Below are 15,267 nucleotides of genomic sequence, written 5' to 3' on the forward strand. Positions count from 1 at the left end.
AAGTTGATAACGATAGTCCCACATACTTGTGGCACTGCCGCCTTGGTCACATTGGTGTCAAGCACATGAAGAAGCTCCATGCTGATGGACTTTTAGAGTCTCTTGATTATGAATCATTTGACATATGCGAACCATGCCTCATGGGCAAAATGAACAAGACTCCGTTCTCCGGAACAATGGAGCGAGCAACCAACTTATTGGAAATCATACATACCGATGTGTGCGGTCCAATGAGCGTTGAGGCTCGCGGAGGATATCGTTATGTTCTCACTCTCACTGATGACTTGAGTAGATATGGGTATGTCTAATTGATGGAACACAAGTTTGAGACCTTTGAAAAGTTCAAGAAATTTCAGAATGAGGTAGAGAATCAACGTGACCGAAAGATAAAGTTCCTACGATCAGATCATGGAGGAGAATACTTAAGTCACGAATTTGGTACACACTTATGGAAATGTGGAATCGTTTCAAAACTCACGCCGCCTGGAACACCTCAGCGTAACGGTGTGTCCGAACGTCGTAATCGCACTCTATTGGATATGGTGCGGTCTATGATGTCTCTTACCCATTTACTGCTATCATTTTGGGGATACGCTCTAGAGACAGCTACATTCACTTTATATAGGGCACCATCTAAATCCATAGAGACGACACCGTATGAATTATGGTTTGGGAAGAAACCTAAGCTGTCGTTTCTAAAAGTTTGGGGATGAGATGCTTATGTCAAGAAATTACAACCTGAAAAGCTCGAAGCAAGTCGGAAAAATGCGTCTTCATAGGATACCCTAAGGAAACCATTGGCTATACCTTCTACTTAAGATCCGAGGGCAAGACCTTTGTTGCCAAGAACGGATCCTTTCTGGAAAAAGAGTTTCTCTCGAAAGAAGTAAGTGGGAGGAAAGTAGAACTCGATGAAGTACTACCTCTTGAACCGGAAAGTAGTACAGCTCAGGAAAATGTTCCTGTGGTGCCTACACCAACTTGAGAGGAAATTAATGATGATGATCAAGGTACTTCGGATCAAGTTGCTACCGAACCTCGTAGGTCCACAAGGACACGTTCCACACCAGAGTGGTATGGCAACCCTGTCCTGGAAATCATGTTGTTAGACAATGGTGAACCTTCGAACTATGAAGAAGCGATGGCGGGCCTAGATTCCAACAAATGGCTTGAAGCCATGCAATCCGAGATAGAATCCATGTATGAAAACAAAGTATGGACTTTGACTGACTTGCCCGATGATCGGCGAGCGATAGAAAACAAATGGATCTTTAAGAAGAAGACGGACGCGGATGGTAATATTATCGTCTATAAAGCTCGACTTGTCGCTAAGGGTTATCGACAAGTTCAAGGGGTTGACTACGATGAGACATTCTCTCCCGTAGCGAAGCTGAAGTCCGTCCGAATCATGTTAGCAATTGCCGCATATTATAATTATGAGATATGGCAGATGGACATCAAAACGGCATTCCTTAACAGGCATCTTAAGGAAGAACTGTATATGATGCAGTCGGAGGGTTTTGTCGATCCTAAGAATGCTAACAAAGTATGCAAGCTCCAGCGATCCATTTATGGGCTAGTGCAAGCATCTTGGAGTTGGAACATTCGCTTTGATGAGATGATCAAAGCGTTTGGGTTTATGCAGACTTATGGAGAAGCCTGCGTTTACATGAAAGTGAGTGGGAGCTCTGTAGCATTTCTCATATTATTTGTAGATGACATACTTTTGATGGGAAATGATATAGAACTTTTGGATAGCATTAAGGCCTACTTGAATAAGTGTTTTTCAATGAAGGACCTTGGATAAGCTGCTTACATATTAGGCATCAAGATCTATAGGGATAGATCAAGACGCCTCATACGTCTTTCACAACGCACATACCTTGATAAGATTTTGAAGAAGTTCAAAATGGATCAGTCCAAGAAGGGGTTCTTGCCTGTATTGCAAGGTGTGAGATTGAGCTCGGCTCAATGCCCGACCACGGCAAAAGATAAAGAAGAGATGAGCGTCATCCCCTATGCTTCAGCCATAAGACCTATTATGTATGCCATGTTGTGTACCAGACCTGATGTAAACCTTGCCGTAAGTTTGGTAGGAAGGTACCAAAGTAATCCCGGCAAGGAACACTGGACAGCGGTCAAGAATATCCTGAAATACCTGAAAAGGACAAAGGACATGTTTCTCGTTTATGGAGGTGACGAAGAGCTCGCTGTAAAGGGTTACGTCGATGCTAGCTTAGACACAGATCTGGATGACTCTAAGTCACAAACCGGATACGTGTGTATGTTGAATGGTGGAGCAGTAAGCTGGTGCAGCTGCAAGCAGAGCGTCGTGGCGGGATCTACATGTGAAGCGGAGTACATGGCAGCCTCGGAGGCAGCACATGAAGCAATTTGGGTGAAGGAGTTCATCACCGACCTAGGAGTCATACCCAATGCGCCGGGGCCGATCAAACTCTTCTGTGACAACACTGGAGCTATTGCCCTTGCCAAGGAGCCCAGGTTTCACAAGAAGACCAGGCACATCAAGCGTCGCTTCAACTCCATCCGTGAAATGTTCAAGATGGAGACATAGATATTTGCAAAGTACATACGGATCTGAATGTCGCAGATCCGTTGACTAAACCTCTCTCGCGAGCAAAACATAATCAACACCAGGACTCTATGGTTGTTCAATTCATCACAATGTAACTATATTATTGACTCTAGTGCATGTGGGAGACTATTGGAAATATGCCCTAGAGGCAATAATAAAAGGATTATTATTATATTTCCTTGTTCATGATAATTGTCTTTATTCATGCTATAATTGTATTATCCGGAAATCGTAATACACGTGTGAATACATAGACCATAATATGTCCCTAGTAAGCCTCTAGTTGACTAGCTCGTTGATCAACAAATAGTCATGGTTTCCTGACTATGGACATTATATGTCATTGATAGCGGGATCACATCATTAGGAGAATGATGTGATGGACAAGACCCAATCCTAAGAATAGCACAAGATCGTGTAGTTCGTTTTGCTAGAGCTTTTCCAATGTCAAGTATCTCTTCCTTAGACCATGAGATCGTGTAACTCCCAGATACCGTAGGAGTGCTTTGGGTGTACCAAACGTCACAACGTAACTGGGTGACTATAAAGGTGCACTACAGGTATCTCCGAAAGTGTCTGTTGGGTTGACACGGATCGAGACTGGGATTTGTCATTCCGTATTATGGAGAGGTATCACTGGGCCCACTCGGTAGTGCATCATCATAATGAGCTCAAAGTGACCAAGTGTCTGGTCACAGGATCATGCATTACGGTACGAGTAAAGTGACTTGCCGGTAACGAGACTGAACGAGGTATTGGGATACCAATGATCGAGTTTCGGGCAAGTAACATATCATCTGGGAAAGGGAATAGTATACGGGGTTGCTTGAATCCTCGACATCGTGGTTCATCCGATGAGATCATCGAGGAGTATGTGGGAGCCAACATGGGTATCCAGATCCCGCTGTTGGTTATTGATCGGAGAGCCGTCTCGGTCATGTCTGCATGTCTCCCGAACCCGTAGGATCTACACACTTAAGGTTCGGTGACGCTAGGGTTGTATGAATGTGAGTATGCAGCAAACCGAATGTTGTTCGGAGTCCCGGATGAGATCCCGGACGTCACGAGGAGTTTCGGAATGGTTCGGAGGTAAAGAATTATATATAGGAAGTGCTGTTTCGGCCATCAGGAAAGTTTCGGGGTCACCCGGTATTGTACCGGGACCACCGAAAGGATCCCGGGGGTCCACCGGGTAGGGCCACCTATCCCGGAGGGCCCCGTGGGCTGAAGTGGGAGGGGAACCAGCCCCAAGTGGGCTGGTGCGCCCCCCCTTGGGCCCCCCTGTGCCTAGGGTTGGAAACCCTAGGTGGGAGGCGCACCACTTGCCTTGGGGGGCACTCCACCCCCCTGGCCGCCGCCCCCCTTGGGAGGTTGCATCTCCCAGGGCAGGCGCCCCCCTGGGGGCCTATATAAAGGAGGGGGAGGGAGGGCAGCCGCACCCAAGTCTTGGCGCCTCCCTCCCCCTGCTACACCTCGTCCTCCTCCCGCAGCAGCTTGGCGAAGCCCTGCCGGAGTTCTGCTGCATCCACCACCACACCGTCGTGCTGCTGGATCTTCATCAACCTCTCCTTCCCCTTGCTGGATCAAGACGGAGGAGACGTCACGCTGACCGTACGTGTGTTGAACGCGGAGGTGCCATCCGTTCGGCGCTAGGATCTCCGGTGATAGGATCACGACGAGAACGACTACTTCAACCCCATTCTTTTGAACGCTTCCGCTCGCGATCTACAAAGTGGTATGTAGATGCATCTCTCCTTTCACTCGTTGCTTAGATGAAATCATAGATGGATCTTGGTGAAACCATAGGAAAAAATTATTTTCTGCAACGTTCCCCAACACACTCGCCCTTTGGCTATATCCTAAATTCGCTAAAGTCTCTCTCTTTGTCGAAAGAACCTCGGCCGGACTACGGTCGGTGTGGTTGGGATCCGGACGACGAAGTTCGAACCCCACCCACCACCCACTTGATAGCCACTGTCGATTATCTAACCGACATGCTCGATTTCGACTCTGAAGATATCGACGGTATGAACGCCGATAAAGGAGACGATCAAGAACCAGCACCTATAGGGCGCCGGAAAGCCACCTCATCATACGATGTATGCATGGTGGACACATACAACAGAAACGACAACGAGGACCAAAAGGAGGCGGCCAGGGATCGCTCCCCTGAAAAACAATCAAAGCGGCGGCGTAAGCGCAAGGCCAAGCCCCACCTCGACAAAGACCCAGCCATAGAGCAGGGTGAATCAACGGACGATGAACATGCAATTGAGCATCCGTCCAGACAGGGCGGACAATCCGAACAACCAATCCCCGGGAAAGATAATAGCCTGAAAGACCTCACGCCGGACAAATTGCTGGAACATCAGAACCTCCACCAAAGGCTCGTCGCCACTGCACGTAGCCTGAGAAAGCAGAAGCGGAGGCTCAAGACAGCGGAAGATGCACTCAGGATCAGATGGGGCAAAGTACTCAATACCGCACACAAGTACGGCAGTAGTCACCACACAAAGAGCTATCCGAAGAGGAAACTACTACCAGAATTTGATGAAGAGGCCATAAAGCCCCCACAGTCAAAAAATAAGGAAGCCACAAGGTCGGATAGACGACCCTACGATCAATCTCACGCATCAAAGGACGCCGCACTCAATACGGCATGCGATCCGTCCAAGAATTCGCATCAGAAAACTGGCCCAACTAGATGCAATGCAAAAAATACCCGAACACCGCGACACGCCTAAATACAGCGGCGCCGCACACCCCCTATGTTTTACCGATGAGGTGTTGGACCATGAATTCCCAGCCGAATTCAAGCCAGTGAACATAGAAGCATACGACGGAACAATAGACCCTGGAGTCTGGATCGAGGACTACATCCTCCACATACACATGGCCAGAGGAGACGACCTCCACGCCATAAAATACTTACCCCTTAAGCTCAAAGGGCCAGCCCGGCATTGGCTTAAAAGCCTTCCCGAAAACACCATAGGAAGTTGGGAAGTGCTTGAGGATGCTTTCCGGGCAAATTTTCAAGGGACCTATGTCCGACCCCCGGATGCAGATGATCTGAGTCATATAACTCAGCAGCCTGGAGAGTCGGCCCAGAAACTCTGGAACAGATTCCTTATCAAAAAGAATCAGATAGTCGATTGTCCGGACGCAGAGGCCCTAGCAGCTTTCAAGCATAGCGTCCGAGACGAATGGCTCGCCAGACACCTCGGCCAAGAAAAGCCGCGAACAATGGCCGCATTAACAAGCCTCATGACCCTCTTTTGTGCAGGAGAGGATAGCTGGTTGGCGAGAAGCAGCACCAGCGACCCGAATACGTCCGAACCCAGAGATGGGAACGGGAAGCCGCGCCGTAACAAAGAACCGCGCCGGATAAAGGACAATAGCCCGATGAGCACGGCAGTAAACGCCGGATTCAAAAGCTCTCGGCAAAATCAGAAAAAGCCGCCCCCCAAAGACGATAGGGACGAGCTATCCAACCTCAACAAAATTTTGGACAAAATATGTCAAATCCACAGCACTCCGGGGAGACCTGCAAACCATACCCACAGAGATTGTTGGGTCTTTAAGCAGTCCACCAAGCTCAACGCCGAATACAAGGGGCTCAACACACCAAGCGAAGATGACGATGCACCCCACAAGAAGAACACCGGAGAACAAAAGAAGTTCCCACAAGAAGTCAAGACAGTAAATCTACTTCATGTGACAAAAGGGAAGAGCAGAACGGCACCTACAAAGACACGGGCCGTACAGCCAGCCCCAGAGGAGCAACCCCACTGGTTGTTACAACTAATCACCTTCGATCATCAGGATTACTCCAGAGGAGACCAGAACGCAGGCTAGACTGCCTTGGTCGTAAATCCAATTATTAACGGACTCCAATTTACAAACGCCCTTATGGACGGCGGCAGCGACTTGAACCTGTTATATCATGATACAGTCCGCAAACTCGGGGTAAACCCAGTTATAACCCACCTCGGCAACACTTCCTTCCAAGGAGTAACGCCAGGCCCGGATACCCCAAGTATGGGTTCCCTTACGTTAGAAGTCACGTTCGGATCACCCAACAACTTCCGAACTGAAAAGCTAACATTCCACATCGCTCCATTCGTAAGTCGCTATCAAGCGCTACTGGGACATGAAGCTTTCGCCCGCTTTAACGCAATACCGCATTATGCATCCCTTACACTCAAAATGCCCGGCCCAAAGGGCATCATTTCATTATAGGGGAACATAAATTGACCCCCAAAGTACGGGCAGGAGTGCGGCTGCCTAGACAGCCGACCACAAATCCAGCCCTACCATCCCGGACACAGCTAGACGAGTCCGGCGTCAACATGCTTAATAACCGCATACCCCCGTGCAAGGGGCTCCTTGTGCTCACGCCCGGAGACAATACGGCCCACCTCCTGCTCCAACTATATTTTATTTATTTCGATATAGATTTCTCGCACGCTTATTTTTTTTTGCTAAGTTCCTCTCTTTCGCAGACGAACATCGTGCTACGCCCGTCCAGGATACGGCACAACGGAGACACAGGCGCAGACGTGCAGCAGGGGCCCGTTTCAAGGATTCTTTTCAGATTAAGACCCTGCATAAACCTTTTTTACTGTCTCTTGTTGATAACATCCCCCGGTTTTCTCTATAGCCGAGGAGGAGGCTGGCGCCTTGGCATGTGACCACGCCAGAATTTTTGCACATACCTGGACACTAGGGGCTTTTTTACCAAGGGCTCTATTTCGGCCCGTCTCCATAAAGACCGAATACCTTAGGGAGTGTTCGGCGTCGCGAGTTTAGCCCTATATGCATCAGCTCCGAATCATGTCTTTGGTCAAATGTTGGGTTTGCCCGGCTCCTGTGTTTTGCTGCCTTACGTTCCGTTGTATCGGCTAACGCGGCACCAGGAGAACTACTGTGATTGTGCCCCGGTTCGGCCAGGTGAGCACCTCAGTAGAGAAAGCCGAAAACTGACTGTCATGATATAGCGAGAGACTGGTCAACCACTCGATGACTTTCGGAATCTTTAGGATTCCCCGCATTAACGAAGGGCCGCTTCCCGGTCAGGCACACTCGCGCCCCGAATTCGGGCGAGCGCGGTGCCCCTAGGGGCTATTCAGTAGCCCCACTGTCAAACTCCTATGGCTAAGTGAATGTGATAAAGCATTATAGTCCGGTTGCCTAGTTCACCGCGCCACCACCTCCTTTGTAGGACCAAGACGTTGGATTAAGTGTGAAAAAGCTCCTTTTTGCGAACACCCCCGCATTCTATGCGTGGGGGCTGAAGCCAACGACTGCCATCTTTCAGGTTATATACAAATATATACATTAAACAGCCGCACAGGAGGCATCATGATTCTTGCAAGCACAAGTATAAAAAAGCTTTTTTCATAAAAACAAAATTCGTTTTACAAATAGTATAAGCTATTCGAACACAACATCATTCGAGCACTGCGGCTCTATTATACGAGCGCCAGGAAGAACTTCCTCAAAATAGTGCTTGGCAGGTACTCGACTTTCGTCCGAATCCTGGGACGCAACAATACTGGCCTTCATATCTGCCCAGTATGTTTTGACATGGGCAAGAGCCATATGTGCGCCCTCTATGCACGCCGACCTCTTCATTGCATCAGCATGCGGCACCGAACCAAGGAACTGCTGCACCAAGACAAAATAACTCTTCGGCTCCGGCATCTCTGGCCACAGACGACTCGCAACATACCTCATGGCGAGTCCGGATAATCTGTTCAGCTCCGCCCAGGCGGCTAAACGGTCGGATACTGACAGTGGGTGTTCTTGATTGTGGTACTGCGACCAAAAAAGCTCTTCCAATTCATGGTCACCTCGGCTGGGGAAGTGTTCAGTCGCGTCCGCTGCACTTGCGGCCAAATCCAGATAAGCATTTTCCGCACTCCACTGCCGGTCTAATGGAACATACTTGGGGTCTCAGAACTTCATCCACAGCATATAAGGCTTTCCAGCTGTGATATCTCCGGCCTGACGCAGCTCCTCCTTCATCACTCTCATGGCAGAGTGAGTATCCTTGGCTTCGGCAGTGATCTTTTCAAGATCCTTCTGAGCCGCCCTACCTTCTTGTTCAACAAATTTATAGCGGTCGGTAGCATCCTTCAATTTTATGGCCATCTCGGCTATTTCCTTCTTGCTCTGGCAGTGAGTAGCCTGTTCGGCTCTTAGCTCTTCAGCCGCTTTAATGGCAGCCACATCACTTTTTCTTGCTTGCTCCTTGGCTCGGGCAAGTTCCGCCCGAAGGTTCTCCACGGCAGCAACACCATCTACATAAAATATATATATAAGGCCCGAGCATCAAGCTCCTATTACTGGGTGTCTTTTGAACATACCTTGAGCCTCGTCTAGCCGCTTATTTACAAGCGCAATGTCGGCATCTGCTACGTCAAGTTGCCGCTTTAGTTCGGCAGATTCATCAGTCCGGCTAGCCACTGAACGCCTCGCCACCTTCATAGAATAGGCGACATATTATACCTAGGGTTATGATCCTCTGTGCGCCGTCACTCGTGACGACACACAAAGTCTCAGGGGCTACTATTCATACAGGGCACATTTAATATGCGGCTCTACCAAAAGGTACACCTTTTTACATACCTCAAAGCCTGTTAGTAAACTCCTGGCAGCCTCGTACAATCCGCTTTCCGCAGATGAAATCCTTCCAATCACCGTATGCATCAACATACGGTGTTCTTCTGAGATGGACGCCCTACCAAGCAGATCCTTCAGCCCCTCCGCCGGTGCGCAAGAGGGTGCCGGACTAGTCTGACGACCTTTTCCAGGGTCCGGACTTGAAAAAACCCTCCGGGACGATACCTCGGGGTCGCCAGCCTCGTGAGACGGTGGAACAAGGGGAGGCGTTTCGCTCTCTATCATCTCTGGACGAAGATCCCCTGAAGATGAGCTCTGCTGAGAAGGGTTGAGATCCGAACTGCAAAATAATGTTTCGGTTATTTTCCTCAGGAATAAAACATGAGTGTGATTCATTATGGAACCCCTCCCTTCACTTACGCCTCGGGGGAGAGCAGGTCCCCTTTAGGGGGCGATTTGGCTGGGGCGTTCTCCGGTGCCGAACCCTCTGACGAAGATTTCTTTCCCCGTTTTGAGGTTATCACCTCCGGGTCTTCAGAGGCAGTCCTTTTCTTTCCCTGGTCGGGATAATTTTTGATTCTTCCCTTCCTAACGGCCTCCTTCGTGGAGGCGGTAGCTCCTTGGGTCCCCCCTTCGCCTTCCGCCAACGGCGCGACCTCCAGCATCCTGGTCATCATGGGATTCGGCACGGTCTCGGGCAGGGGGGTTGGACACCTGATAAGCTTTGCCTTCTCCATCCACTCCTGTTCGAAGGACAACTCTGCCAAAGCATAGATTTGATAAAAATATGGATGGTGTATCCAAATACGGGGCTACTTACTTTAGCATCCGGGCGATTGCAGCTCAGACCTGCGTCCTCGGCCAAATCCGGACACCTTGCTAGTGATCCGAAGAACAATTTGTACATCTCCATGGGTGTCATTCCCATGAAATGTTGTAGGACTCATGGTCCCTCCGGATTGAACTCCCACAGGCGGAGAGGTCAACGTTTGCAGGGCAGTGTGCGGTGAATCACCATGACTTGCGCCACTACGGTCAAATTGATATCTCTTTCTAGAAGATCTCGAATATGGCCCTGCAGCAAGGGCACGTCTTTGGGCGGCCCTCAGATAAGTCCTTCATTAACCCATGACGCCAGCCGTGGGGGGGACCCGAGCGAAAAGTAGGTGGTGCCACCCATCTGGTACCCCTAGGGGCTGTGATGTAAAACCAGTCCCGTTGCCATAAGCCAAGCTCCTCTTGAAAAGAGCCTTCGGGCCATGGAGCATCGTCCATCTTGCTTATTATAGCCCCTCCGCACTCAGCATGCTGCCCCGCGATCATTTTCGGTTCCACTTTGAAAGTTTTTAGCCACAATCCGAAGTGAGGGGTGATATGGAGGAAGGCCTCGCACACGACAATGAATGATGAGATCTGGAGGATGGACTCTGGAGCTAGGTCGTGGAACTCCAGCCCGTAGTAATACATAAGCCCCCTCACAAAGGGATCGATCAGGAAGCCTAGCCCCCGAAGGAAGTGAGATGCGAACACCACACTTTCACTGGGCTGGGGAGCGGGAACCGCTTGCCCTTGAGTAGGCAGTCTATGCGAGATTTCGCTGGTTAGATACCTGGCATCTCTTAGCTTTCGCACATCTTCTTCCGTAATGGAGGAAGGCATCCACCGGCCTTGTAGGTCGGAGGCGAACATCTTCAAAGGTCCGAAGCGCCTAAAACTAGAGCTTTGGGTGTTGGAACTCGAAGCGAGGGGCGGATTTGATTGGTTTGAGAAGAAGGGATCCAGGCCTTGGTTCTTTATAAAGGAGGTGAATACCAAGAGCCCTCCCCGTAACCGTTTGAGACTGGCTTTCAATTAGGGAGTCATACCTAAGTCACGGTTGGGTTACCCATGCCCGTATTGATGAGAATCCCGGAATAAGGGGACACGATCTCTGCTTTGACAAGACGTGCCAAGGAAACCGCCTCGCTAAACGCGCTGAGGTGGAATGGTAAAATGAATAAAGGCCAGGTCGTGGCATGGTGTCACGCCGCGGAATACGTCAGTAGATTCGATTGATGCAAATATTATTCTCTCTACGGTGGAATGTGGAACTTATTTTGCAGAGCCGGACACTACCCTGGTGTTCAACCTCTTCTATGGAATATTCGGAGGAGGAACCCACCTTGCAATGCCGAAGACAACTTGCCTGCCGGACTCGTCGTAATTGAAGCCTGGTTCAGGAGCTACTGAGGGAGTCCTGTATTAGGGGGTGTCCGGATGGCCGGACTAAGACCTTTGGCCGGACTCCCGGACTATGAAGATACAAGATTGAAGACTCCGTCCCGTGTCCGGATGGGACTTTCCTTGGCGTGGAAGGCAACCTTGGCGATACGATATGAAGATCTCCTCCCATTGTAACCGACTTTGTGTAACCCCAGCCCTCTCCGGTGTCTGTAGGACGAACAACAATCATACCATAGGCTAGCTTCTAGGGCTTAGCTACTCCGATCTCGTGGTAGATCTACTCTTGTACTACCCATATCATCAATATTAATCAAGTAGGAGTAGGGTTTTACCTCCATCGAGAGGGCCCGAACCTGGGTAAAAACATCGTGTCCCTTGTCTCCTGTTACCATCCGCCTAGACGCACAGTTCGGGACCCCCTACCCGAGATCCGCCGATTTTGACACCGATAATGCCGAACTACGAACAGAAGAGCAGGAAACAAAACATCTGGGGATTTACGTTGTAATGAACGAAGACATATTTTGTTCACCGACCGAATATTCCCTTAAGAACGCGAGCTTTCGGCTTCACCCAGTCTGAGGTACACATCCGGCTGAACCGGCAGTAACAATCGCACAGGTGCTCCCCTTATGCCCTAGACGAATTAACGGGAATGTAGGGCATAAACACAAGAGCCAGGCAACCCAGCATGGCCAAAACTTAAGTCATATCAATGCATATAATGGTGAAGAAAAGGCGCATATGGAAAGAAAATGCATATGTGGCTGGCAGGAAGCCATTAAAGTAGTTATATTTAGCTTCCGTATAGGAAGCCCCCAGGTATGGAGTGCATGCATAGTGTGGCTGGAGCGATCAAAGCATCCGTACAGTTTTTAAGGCTGTATGCGGTAAATAAAATGAGGTCGAGAAAGGAATAAAGAGAACATAATTAAAGAAGCGGAGGTAAGGAGACGAACACTGAGTTTTGCATTAGGCATAGAATCTTCGGAGTCTGGCCGCGTTCCATGGGTTTGGCTCGTGTCTGTTATCAGATGCATTGCACAGACGGTACGCTCCTCCGGTGAGAACTTTATCAATGATGAAGGGACCCTCCCACTTGGGTTTGAGCTTGTCCTTCTTTTTCTCTGGGAGGCGTAGAACTAGCTCGCCAATGTTATAAGTTTTGGCCCGTACTTCTCAGCTTTGATACCTTCGAGCCTGTTGCTGATAGAATGCGGAACGGGCTTTTGCAACGTCATGCTCCTCCTCCAGAGCATCTAAGTTGTCCTGCCGATCTAGTTTGGCTTCCTTTTCTTCGTACATGCGCACGCGAGGTGAGTCATGGATGATGTCGTAGGGTAGCACCGCTTCTGCGTCGTACACCATAAAAATGGTGTGTATCCGGTGGTCTGATTTGTGTGGTCCGTAGTCCCCAGAGTACGGAGTCGAGTTCCTCGACCCAATGAGTGTTTGATTCCTTCAAGGATCGCACTAGTCTGGGTTTGATGATGCTCATGATGAGACCGTTTGCTCGTTCGACTTGACCATTTGTTTGGGGGTGATAGACAGAGGCGTAATCAAGCTTAATGCCCATTTTACCGCACCAAGTTTTCACCTCATCAGCTGTGAAATTTGAGCCGTTGTCGGTGATGATGTTGTAGGGGACACCGTAATGGTGTACGACCCCTGATATCAAGTCTATCAGTGGTCCGAATTCGGCCGTTTTAACTGGTTTGGCTTCGATCCATTTTTGTGAACTTATCCACCATGACCAATAAGTATTTTTTCTTATGGCTTCCCCCTTTAGGAGGTCCGACCATATCGAGCCCCCAAACCGTGAAGGACCAAGTTATGGGGATTGTTTGGAGAGCGGTAGGGTGCATATGGCTCTGGTTGGCCAAGAGTTGGCAACCAACACAATGTTGGACAAGGTCATGTGCATCTGCCCGGGCTGTCGGCCAGTAGAAACCTGTACGGAAGGCCTGGCTTACAAGTGCCCGAGCTGCAGCATGGTGCCCGTCGAGTCCAGAATGGATTTTGGCTAAGAGCTGCCGCCCTTCCTCTTCGGAGATGCATCTTTGGAGCACTCCGGTAGTGCTTTTCTTGTGGAGCTCTCCTTCATGGACTTTGTAGGCTTTAGAGCGTCCCACAATACAGTGTGCCTCATTTTGGTCCTTAGGGAGCTCTTGCCTAGTTAGGTAGGCTAAGAATGGCTCAGTCCACGGGGCGATGACAACCATGATTTTGTGGGCCAAAGGTGTTATTTCGTTGGAAGAGCCTCCGATCACGTCAGATAGTTCGGAATCTGGGGTTGTATTTGGAGTCGGACTGACGTTGCTGGACTCCCCCTCCCATACCATGGATGGCTTGAACAGCCTTTCCAAGAAGATATTAGGTGGGATGGGGTCGCGTTTGGCACTGATGCGGGCAAGGATATCCGCCGCTTGGTTATTTTCTCTGACCACATGGTGGAATTCAAGCCCCTCGAACCGAGCTAACATTTTGAGGACGGCATTATGATAAGCCGCCATTTTCGGATCTTTGGCATCAAAGTCTCCATTTATCTGAGATATTGTGAGGTTCGAGTCCCCACGCACTTCAAGGTGTTGAATTCCCACCCAGACTGCCATCCGAAGACCATGCAACAGAGCATCGTATTCGGCTGCATTGTTGGAGTCTGTGTATAATATTTGGAGTACGTATTGGACCGTGTCTCCAGTGGGGGATGTTAGGACAACACCCGCTCCCAATCCGGCCAGCATTTTAGAGCCGTCGAAGTGCATGATCCAATTGGAGTATGCGCCGTACTCTTTAGGGAGTTTGGCTTCTGTCCATTCGGCGACAAAGTCAGCCAGTACTTGCGACTTAATGGCTCGCCGCAGTTTGTATGTTATGTCAAACGGAAGGAGCTCAATGGCCCATTTAGCAATTCGGCCCGTTGCGTCACGGTTGTTTATTATATTATTTAGTGTCACTTCGGAGGCCACCATAGTCGAACACTCTTGGAAATAGTGTCATAGCTTCCGGGATGCCATGAAGACCCCGTACCTATCTTTTGATAGTGTGGGTACGGGATTTGCATGCAGTGAGGACAGTGGACACGTAATATACCGGCTTTTGGAGCGGGAACTTATGTCTGTCTGCTTCTCGTTCGACGACGAGCACTGCGCTTACAACTTGATGTGTTGCAGCTATATATAATAGCATGGGTTTGCCAGTATTTGGCGCGATCAAGACTGGATTGGTGGCCAAGAGTGCATTTATTTCTTCCAGCCCGGCCATGGCCGCATCCGTCCACTCGAAATGTTCGGTGCGTCGGAGAAGGAGATAAAGAGGTAATGCCTTTTCTCCTAATTGGGAGATAAAGCGGCTTAAGGCAGCCACACATCCAGTTAGTTTCTGGATCTGCTTGAGGTCTGTTGGGATAGCCAACTGTGACAGAGCTCGGATTTTTGCCGGATTTGCTTCAATTCCTCTATTGGAAACAATGAACCCGAGCAATTTCCCGGAGGGTACACCGAAGACACACTTCTCCGGGTTGAGCTTGATGTCGTATGTTCGGAGATTGTCGAACGTGAGCCTCAAGTCGTCTATTAAAGTTTTAATGTGTCTTGTTTTGATGACCACGTTGTCTACGTAAGCCTCTACTGTTTTGCCGATTTGTTTTTCCAGGCATGTCTGAATCATGCGTTGAAAGGTTGCACCGGCGTTCTTGAGCCCGAAAGGCATGGTGTTGAAACAGAAGGGGCCATATGGTGTAATGAAAGCTGTTGTGGCTTGGTCGGACTCCGCCATCTTGATCTGATGGTATCCGGAGTATGCGTCGAGGAAACACAATGAGT

Source organism: Triticum dicoccoides, chromosome 1B (assembly GCF_002162155.2).
Source record: "Triticum dicoccoides isolate Atlit2015 ecotype Zavitan chromosome 1B, WEW_v2.0, whole genome shotgun sequence".
Lineage (NCBI taxonomy): Eukaryota > Viridiplantae > Streptophyta > Magnoliopsida > Poales > Poaceae > Triticum > Triticum dicoccoides.